The sequence below is a fragment of the Tachypleus tridentatus genome, chromosome 3 (genome assembly GCF_004210375.1).
Source record: "Tachypleus tridentatus isolate NWPU-2018 chromosome 3, ASM421037v1, whole genome shotgun sequence".
In the NCBI taxonomy this organism is placed as follows: Eukaryota; Metazoa; Arthropoda; class Merostomata; order Xiphosura; family Limulidae; genus Tachypleus; species Tachypleus tridentatus.
Window position 1 is genome coordinate 36,456,561 of NC_134827.1, and position 11,141 is coordinate 36,467,701.

The 11,141-nt window shown below is 37.2% G+C and overlaps 1 long non-coding RNA gene across 1 annotated transcript in view; it reads left to right on the forward strand.

Annotated features, from left to right (window-relative positions):
* Positions 1-10,937, forward strand: part of LOC143246700 (uncharacterized) — a 33,595-nt gene extending 22,658 nt beyond the window's left edge. Inside the window, exon 3 of the long non-coding RNA XR_013026099.1 lies at positions 9,400-10,937. This is a non-coding gene — a long non-coding RNA (uncharacterized LOC143246700). The remainder of the gene's footprint in view (positions 1-9,399) is intronic.
* Positions 10,938-11,141: the final 204 nt, after the last annotated feature.

The following is an 11,141-nucleotide window of genomic DNA, read 5'->3' on the forward strand; positions in this document are numbered from 1 at the left end:
CTGACAGACTATAGTAAACCATGAATATGATACTGACAGACTATAGTAAACCATGAGTATGACACTGACAGACTATAGTAAACCATGAGTATGATACGGATAAATTATAGTAAACCGTGAGTATGATACTGACAGACTATAGTAAACCATGAGTATGATACTGTCACTCTATAGTAAACCATGAGTATGATACTGACAGACTATAGTAAACCATGAGTATGACACTGACAGACTATAGTAAACCATGAGTATGATACTGTCACTCTATAGTAAACCATGAGTATGATACTGACAGACTATAGTAAACCATGAGTATGACACTGACAGACTATAGTAAACCATGAGTATGATACTGACAGACTATAGTGAACCATGAGTATGATACGGACAGACTATGGTAAACCGTGAGTATGATACTTACAGACTATAGTAAACCGTGAGTATGATACTGACAGACTATAGTAAACCATGAGTATGACACTGACAGACTATAGTAAACCATGAGTATGATACGGACAGACTATGGTAAACCGTGAGTATGATACTGACAGACTATGGTAAACCGTGAGTATGATACGGACAGACTATGGTAAACCGTGAGTATGATACGGACAGACTATAGTAAACCATGAGTATGATACTGTCACTCTATAGTAAACCATGAGTATGATACGGACAGACTAGAGTAAACCATGAGTATGATACTGACAGACTATAGTAAACCATGAGTATGATACGGACAGACTATAGTAAACCATGAGTATGATACTGTCACTCTATAGTAAACCATGAGTATGATACTGACAGACTATAGTAAACCATGAGTATGACACTGACAGACTATAGTAAACCATGAATATGATACTGACAGACTATAGTAAACCATGAGTATGACACTGACAGACTATAGTAAACCATGAGTATGATACGGATAAATTATAGTAAACCGTGAGTATGATACTGACAGACTATAGTAAACCATGAGTATGATACTGTCACTCTATAGTAAACCATGAGTATGATACTGACAGACTATAGTAAACCATGAGTATGACACTGACAGACTATAGTAAACCATGAGTATGATACTGTCACTCTATAGTAAACCATGAGTATGATACTGACAGACTATAGTAAACCATGAGTATGACACTGACAGACTATAGTAAACCATGAGTATGATACTGACAGACTATAGTGAACCATGAGTATGATACGGACAGACTATGGTAAACCGTGAGTATGATACTTACAGACTATAGTAAACCGTGAGTATGATACTGACAGACTATAGTAAACCATGAGTATAATACGGACAGACTATGGTAAACCGTGAGTATGATACGGACAGACTATGGTAAACCGTGAGTATGATACGGACAGACTATAGTAAACCATGAGTATGATACGGACAGACTATAGTAAACCATGAGTATGATACGGACAGACTATAGTAAACCATGAGTATGATACGGACAGACTATGGTAAACCGTGAGTATGATACTGACAGACTATAATAAACCGTGAGTATAATACGGACAGACTATGGTAAACCGTGAGTATGATACGGACAGACTATGGTAAACCGTGAGTATGATACGGACAGACTATAGTAAACCAGAGTATGATACGGACAGACTATAGTAAACCATGAGTATGATACGGATAGACTATAGTAAACCATGAGTATGATACGGACAGACTATAGTAAACTATGAGTAATTAATAATAATCTAACATACATTATTGATTAAATAACATTAAAAGTGTTTGAAATCCTTTCTATTTTTCTGAACCTAAAATCAGTCATTATTTAAGGGATGGTCTGATAATTGCAAATGTTAATTTTTTTCTCCGTTACTCATTTCTCTACTTTCTATCCTCTCAAATCACAATTAAACAGAAAAGGTCATGGTTACAGGATTTAAGAAACAACATGTTGATGCTATCCCTCATCTAGTAGGACAACATGTAGATGCTATCCCTCATCTAGTAGGATAACATAGCAACAACATGTTGATGCTATCCCTCATCTAGTAGGATAACATAGCAACAACATGTATATGCTATCCCTCATCTAGTAGCACAACATAGCAACAATATGTTGATGCTATCCCTGATCTAGTAGGATAACATAGCAACAACATGATGATGCTATCCCTCATCTAGTAGGACAACATAGCCACAACATGTTGATGCTATCCCTTATCTAGTAGGATAACATAGCAACAACATGTATATGCTATCCCTCATCTAGTAGGACAACATAGCCACAACATGATGATGCTATCCCTTATCTAGTAGGATAACATAGCAACAACATGTATATGCTATCCCTCATCTAGTAGCACAACATAGCAACAATATGTTGATGCTATCCCTGATCTAGTAGGATAACATAGCAAGAACATGTTGATGCTATCCCTCATCTAGTAGGATAACATAGCAACAACATGATGATGCTATCCCTCATCTAGTAGGATAACATAGCAACAACATGATGATGCTATCCCTTATCTAGTAGGATAACATAGCAACAACATGTATATGCTATCCTCATCTAGTAGGACAACATAGCAACAACATGTTGATGCTATCCCTCATCTAGTAGGACAACAGCCACAACATGTTGATGCTATCCCTTATCTAGTAGGATAACATAGCAACAACATGTATATGCTATCCCTCATCTAGTAGGACAACATAGCCACAACATGTTGATGCTATCCCTTATCTAGTAGGATAACATAGCAACAACATGTATATGCTATCCCTCATCTAGTAGGACAACATAGCAACAACATGTTGATGCTATCCCTCATCTAGTAGGACAACATAGCAACAACATGATGATGCTATCCCTTATCTAGTAGGATAACATAGCAACAACATGTATATGCTATCCCTCATCTAGTAGGATAACATAGCAACAACATGATGATGCTATCCCTTATCTAGTAGGATAACATAGCAACAACATGTATATGCTATCCCTCATCTAGTAGGACAACATAGCAACAACATGATGATGCTATCCCTCATCTAGTAGGATAACATAGCAACAACATGATGATGCTATCCCTTATCTAGTAGGATAACATAGCAACAACATGTATATGCTATCCCTCATCTAGTAGGACAACATAGCCACAACATGATGATGCTATCCCTTATCTAGTAGGATAACATAGCAACAACATGTATATGCTATCCCTCATCTAGTAGCACAACATAGCAACAATATGTTGATGCTATCCCTGATCTAGTAGGATAACATAGCAAGAACATGTTGATGCTATCCCTCATCTAGTAGGATAACATAGCAACAACATGATGATGCTATCCCTCATCTAGTAGGATAACATAGCAACAACATGATGATGCTATCCCTTATCTAGTAGGATAACATAGCAACAACATGTATATGCTATCCCTCATCTAGTAGGACAACATAGCAACAACATGTTGATGCTATCCCTCATCTAGTAGGACAACAGCCACAACATGTTGATGCTATCCCTTATCTAGTAGGATAACATAGCAACAACATGTATATGCTATCCCTCATCTAGTAGGACAACATAGCCACAACATGTTGATGCTATCCCTTATCTAGTAGGATAACATAGCAACAACATGTATATGCTATCCCTCATCTAGTAGGATAACATAGCAACAACATGATGATGCTATCCCTCATCTAGTAGGATAACATAGCAACAACATGATGATGCTATCCCTTATCTAGTAGGATAACATAGCAACAACATGTATATGCTATCCCTCATCTAGTAGGACAACATAGCAACAACATGTTGATGCTATCCCTCATCTAGTAGGACAACATAGCAACAACATGATGATGCTATCCCTTATCTAGTAGGATAACATAGCAACAACATGTATATGCTATCCCTCATCTAGTAGGATAACATAGCAACAACATGATGATGCTATCCCTTATCTAGTAGGATAACATAGCAACAACATGTATATGCTATCCCTCATCTAGTAGGACAACATAGCAACAACATGATGATGCTATCCCTCATCTAGTAGGATAACATAGCAACAACATGATGATGCTATCCCTTATCTAGTAGGATAACATAGCAACAACATGTATATGCTATCCCTCATCTAGTAGGACAACATAGCAACAACATGTTGATGCTATCCCTCATCTAGTAGGACAACATAGCAACAACATGATGATGCTATCCCTTATCTAGTAGGATAACATAGCAACAACATGTATATGCTATCCCTCATCTAGTAGGATAACATAGCAACAACATGATGATGCTATCCCTTATCTAGTAGGATAACATAACAACAACATGATGATGCTATCCCTCATCTAGTAGGATAACATAGCAACAACATGATGATGCTATCCCTCATCTAGTAGGATAACATAGCAACAACATGATGATGCTATCCCTTATCTAGTAGGATAACATAGCAACAACATGTTGATGCTATCCCTCATCTAGTAGGACAACATAGCCACAACATGTATATGCTATCCCTCATCTAGTAGGACAACATAGCAACAACATGTTGATGCTATCCCTCATCTAGTAGGACAACATAGCAACAACATGTTGATGCTATCCCTCATCTAGTAGGACAACATAGCCACAACATGTTGATGCTATCCCTCATCTAGTAGGACAACATAGCCACAACATGTTGACGCTATCCCTCATCTAGTAGGATAACATAGCAACAACATGTATATGCTATCCCTCATCTAGTAGGACAACATAGCAACAACATGTTGATGCTATCCCTCATCTAGTAGCACAACATAGCAACAATATGTTGATGCTATCCCTGATCTAGTAGGATAACATAGCAACAACATGATGATGCTATCCCTCATCTAGTAGGATAACATAGCAACAACATGATGATGCTATCCCTCATCTAGTAGGATAACATAGCAACAACATGTTGATGCTATCCCTGATCTAGTAGGATAACATAGCAACAACATGATGATGCTATCCCTTATCTAGTAGGATAACATAGCAACAACATGTATATGCGATCCCTCATCTAGTAGGACAACATAGCAACAACATGTATATGCTATCCCTCATCTAGTAGGACAACATAGCAACAACATGTTGATGCTATCCCTCATCTAGTAGGACAACATAGCAACAACATGTATATGCTATCCCTCATCTAGTAGGACAACATAGCAACAACATGTTGATGCTATTCCTCATCTAGTAGGACAACATAGCAACAACATGTTGATGCTGTCCCTCATCTAGTAGGATAACATAGCAACAACATGTTGATGCTATCCCTTATCTAGTAGGACAACATAGCCACAACATGTTGATGCTATCCCTCATCTAGTAGGATAACATAGCAACAACATGTATATGCTATCCCTCATCTAGTAGGACAACATAGCAACAACATGTTGATGCTATCCCTCATCTAGTAGGATAACATAGCAACAACATGTTGATGCTATCCCTCATCTAGTAGGACAACATAGCAACAACATGTTGATGCTATCCCTCATCTAGTAGGATAACATAGCAACAACATGTATATGCTATCCTCATCTAGTAGGACAACATAGCAACAACATGTTGATGCTATCCCTCATCTAGTAGGATAACATAGCAACAACATGTTGATGCTATCCCTCATCTAGTAGGACAACATAGCAACAACATGTTGATGCTATCCCTTATCTAGTAGGATAACATAGCAACAACATATTGATGCTATCCCTCATCTAGTAAGACAACATAGCAAGAACATGTTGATGCTATCCCTCATCTAGTAGGATAACATAGCAACAACATGTTGATTCTATCCCTCATCTAGTAGGATAACATAGCAACAACATGTGTACTTAGAAACAGTTATATTTGGTGCAGAGGAAAACAGTTCTAGTAAGTGTATTTGGAAACATTTTAATAGGTGCACATGGAAAGAGTTATAGTAGTTGCACTTCGAATCACTGAAAATGGATGCACATAGAAAGAGTTATGATATGTAATCTTGGAAACAGTGATAATAGGTGCACATGCAAACCTTGATAGTAGGTGTACTAAAAACTAGTTATTGCATATGGTAAAACTCTGTATAGATAGACCCACATTCACTCATTAATTTTACATACCTGATATATGAGTCTATTACTTTGAGTAAACTATCTTATTATTCTGAGTTCGTACCTTCAAGTTTCTTCACTGTTGTCCAAGACTTTAAACGCTGACCAACATTTCAGAAAAAGAACGAATTCATTTTTTATCGAATTCTGGGGAACACTTCGTTAAAATCCACATTTCATGTCGTCCTGTATAAGGTTTTCAAATTACCCAGAAGGCTAATCGTTCTACTTATTGCTCATGTAAAAAACGTAATAAATTATTTCATATATTTTATACGAAATTAATACAAGGAACATCTAAGATATGTACTTCATAACAAACGATGATTTCATTCTGGTTCCAACCAGTTGTTTTTTTTTCTTCGCAACCTCTCCCTGCTGCTTATGGATCTCGGCAAGTTTTTAAGCCGAATTCAAATGAATTTGAGAAAAATATTATAAAATCGTGGCGTTATAAGTCATGAGTCTCAGATGCTGTTTTGTTTTTTAATACAAACTTTTTATTTATTACATTATTCACTAGATGGCGCAACATAGTCATTTCATTTACTGAAAACGTGTCAAAAATTGACAGTGAAAACATCCCAAGAGTATTTATTGCCTACCAAACTAGTGAACATTTCGTTCTGATTTATATTCCTACTAATGTTACACTATTAATACATTTCACAGGTATGTTTCTTACCGAATGGATAAACACAAATACTGATAGACATTAAACCATGTGTGGTTAATTAACAGAGGTAAAAGGTGTGTGTGTTAACACATTGTTTTACATAACTGTCAGAAGACTCCGCTATCAAAATAGCAAAAGGTTGAATATATTCTCCAACACATCTAGTTGACCTTCGACCTTGAAGTTACCAGTTCTGTACCGTCAATCCTCAGTCTTGACCACAATAACAGTTCTGTATCGCCATCCCACAATAGTACTCCTGTACAATCAACCCACAATAGTACTTCTGTACCATCAACCCACAATAGTACTTCTATACCATCAACCCACAATAGTACTTCTGTACCATCAACCCACAATAGTACTTCTGTACAATCAACCCACAATAGTACTTCTGTACCATTAACCCATAATAGTACTCCTGTTCAATTAACCCACAATAGTACTTCTGTACCATTAACCCATAATAGTACTTCTGTACCATCAACCCACAATAGTACTTCTGTACCATCAACCCACAATAGTACTCCTGTACAATCAACCCACAACAGTACTTCTGTACCATCAACCCACAATAGTACTCCTGTACAATCAACCCACAATAGTACTCCTGTACAATCAACCCACAATAGTACTTCTGTACCATCAACCCACAATAGTACTCCTGTTCAATCAACCCACAATAGTACTTCTGTACCATTAACCCATAATAGTACTTCTGTACAATCAGCCCACAATAGTACTTCTGTACCATCAACCCACAATAGTACTCCTGTACAATCAACCCACAGCAGTACTTCTGTGCCATCAACCAACAATAATACTCCTGTACAATCAACCCACAATAGTACTTCTGTACAATCAACCCACAATAGTACTTCTGTACCATCAAACCACAATAAGACTTCTGTACCATTAACCCATAATAGTACTCCTGTTCAATCAACCCACAATAGTACTTCTGTACCATTAACCCATAATAGTACTTCTGTACCATCAACCCACAATAGTACTTCTGTACCATTAACCCATAATAGTACTCCTGTTCAATCAACCCACAATAGTACTTCTGTACCATTAACCCATAATAGTACTTCTGTACAATCAACCCACAATAGTACTTCTGTACAATCAACCCACAACAGTACTTCTGTACAATCAACCCACAATAGTACTCCTGTACAATCAACCCACAATAGTACGTCTGTACCATCAACCCACAATAGTACTTCTGTACAATCAACCCACAATAGTACTTTGTACCATCAACCCACAATAGTACTTCTATACCATCAACCCACAATAGTACTTCTATACCATCAACCCACAATAGTACTTCTGTACAATCAACCCACAACAGTACTTCTGTACAATCAACCCACAATAGTACTCCTGTACAATCAACCCACAATAGTACGTCTGTACCATCAACCCACAATAGTACTTCTGTACAATCAACCCACAATAGTACTTTTGTACCATCAACCCACAATAGTACTTCTATACCATCAACCCACAATAGTACTTCTATACCATCAACCCACAATAGTACTTCTGTACAATCAACCCACAATAGTACTTCTGTACCATCAACCCACAATAGTACTCCTGTTCAATCAACCCACAATAGTACGTCTGTACCATCAACCCACAATAGTACTCCTGTACAATCAACCCTTTATTTTGATAATGAGAATTATTGTCCCTGTGTAAACATGAACAGAAAAGATATCAAAGTTATACAGAAAACAGATACGATGCTTTTATAACTTAACTTTCTTATTTTTATTTCTTCAACAAAACAGTTTTACTTTGTAAAAATAATTCGATGTGATTTCTCTAAGTTAATGTAATCTAACATTATTAATTGTTTCTATACTTGTAAACCTGTCCTTATTAGATGGACCTACATTAATATAACTTTACCTGTTACAGTACAATAGATCTAGGTTAAAGTGAAACCAGTGTTTGTTATTACAGTACTATAGATCAAGGTTAATGTGAAACCAGTGTTCGTTGCTACAATACTGTAGATCTAGGTTAATGTGAAACCAATGTTCGTTGTTACAATACTATAGATCTAGGTTATTCTGAAACCAATGTTTGTTGTTACAATACTATGGATCTAGGTTAATGTGAAACCAATGTTCGTTGTTACAATACTATATATCTAGGTTAATCCAAATGTTTAAATACAATATTAGGTTTACTTGTTTCACAGGTTTTGATACTTCTGTTTTACGGGTCTCTCTATAGTTATTTCATAGGTCTCTAAGTTTACTTTTTTCACGGGTATCTAGATTCACACGTGTCACGGGTCTTTATGATCACCTGCTTCACAGGTCTCTGGGTTCCCTTATTTCATAGATGTCTAGACTTTCTTATATCAGGGGTCTCTCAAGGAAACCACAGCCACGGTTTCTTTACGAAACCATCATTTTGTATCAATCTTCTCATTGTAAGGAAGTTTGTCCTTGAACTAAATGTTCCAATGAAGACAATGTTAAAGTATGACAGTCTGTTAGTTGAAGAAATGTAAGATACTTAAAGTTTTATATCTATTTACTTTAACAGTCAACACAAACGCAGATGGATATGTGATCCTACAGAGATTCAATAAGAAACACATATACAGACGGAACAAAAGAATGAAGGTTCCTTGGAGTCCTATAAATAATATCTCAGACCGACGTGTGCGGAGTTCGGTAAGATGTTGGGTAAGTTCCCGGATGTTAACAACAGAATAACTTGTGGGTAAGTTCCCGAATGTTAACAACAGAATAACTTGTGGGTAAGTTCCCGAATGTTAACAACAGAATAGCTTGTTTTCTCCCACGTTTCTGCGTTCTCTCGATGTCCTACAGTAACTAGCTTTTGTGGAGACATAGGAAACAAACAGTTAGAGCAAGACTGAAAGCAGAAGCGAGCGATCATTCAGTTAGAAATGATCCTTCGACGAAAACCAGCGTTTTCATTTTCAAGTCCTCTGTATGTGAAACGTATAATGAATACATGGAAATATGCTGAGAATACAAATAATTCCGTAACATTTATTAGAGTAATTATCTGATTCCGTCCTTCTAGCGAGGTAAGCAAAGTTGTATGGTAAATAAATCTGTACGGGAGCATCTGTACAGGTACTGTTAGAAAATACACAAACTGGAGACGAAGTTGTGACAAGATTTCCAGGTACAAAAGACCGCTTCCCATTATAAATTTTAAAGCCAGCCAAGCTTCCTTATTCACATCCATTTATGATGGATGCAGGACCTTTTTTTCTCGTTTAATATACTTTTATTAAGGTGCATTAGGATGTACCAAAAAACTGGCTCCAAAATGTTTATTGACAGGAAATCGAATTTTATTATTATCTAGACATTTATGTAGGTTTTCTTTGCTTCTTTGTTTTGAATTTCGCGCAAAGCTACGCGAGGGCTATCTACGCTAGCCGTCCCTAATTTAGCAGTGTAAGACTAGAGGTAAGGCAGGTAGTCATCACCACCGACCGCCAACTCGTAGGCTACTCTTTTACCAACGAATAGTGTTATTGATCGTCACATTATAACGCCCTCACGGCTGAAAGGGGCGAGCATGTTTGGTATGACGAGGATTCGAACCCGCGATCCTCGGATTACGAGTTGAGTGCCTTAACCACCTGGCCATGCTGAGGCCAGACTTTTATAAAACACATCAACCAGTTAAGTAGACGGTATTACAGGAATAATGTTCCAACACTTGAAAACTGCCCAAAGTATTTTTATCACCATGATGACCAGGTGGTGAATACTGGGAAAGGTTGGGTTATCAAACATCAGCTTTCTTTGTTTTACTTATAAACACGTCTACTGCACGTGCGCCCAAGGATGAAAAGGTGTGACTGGAGTGTGATTTTAACACATTAAAATCCTAAGTGTAAGAATACAGGTTAAACAAGTGTGCATCGTGTGGGTGTGAACGTGCTGTTTGTTGTTTAAACAATATTTCCTGGTTTGGTTATTCATATTTTTCAATCTGTAACACTGTGAGTAAAACATGTGTTATATCACTAGTATTCGTTTGTTTGCTTGTTTTAGAATTAAGCACAAAGCTAGACAATGGACTATCTGTGCTCTGCCCACCACGGGTATCGAAACCCGGTTTCTAACAGTGTGAGTCCGCAGACATTCAGCTGTGCCACTAGGGGGCATCCGACTAGTGAAAGTTCATTTTTAAATAAAGTTTATTTGGTACGTCGTTAGAATCAGGTTAGTCGTCGGAATTTCTTCACTCTATCTCAGCTTCTTAGAGGCCGAAAAAACAAGTTGACAACAGTACTT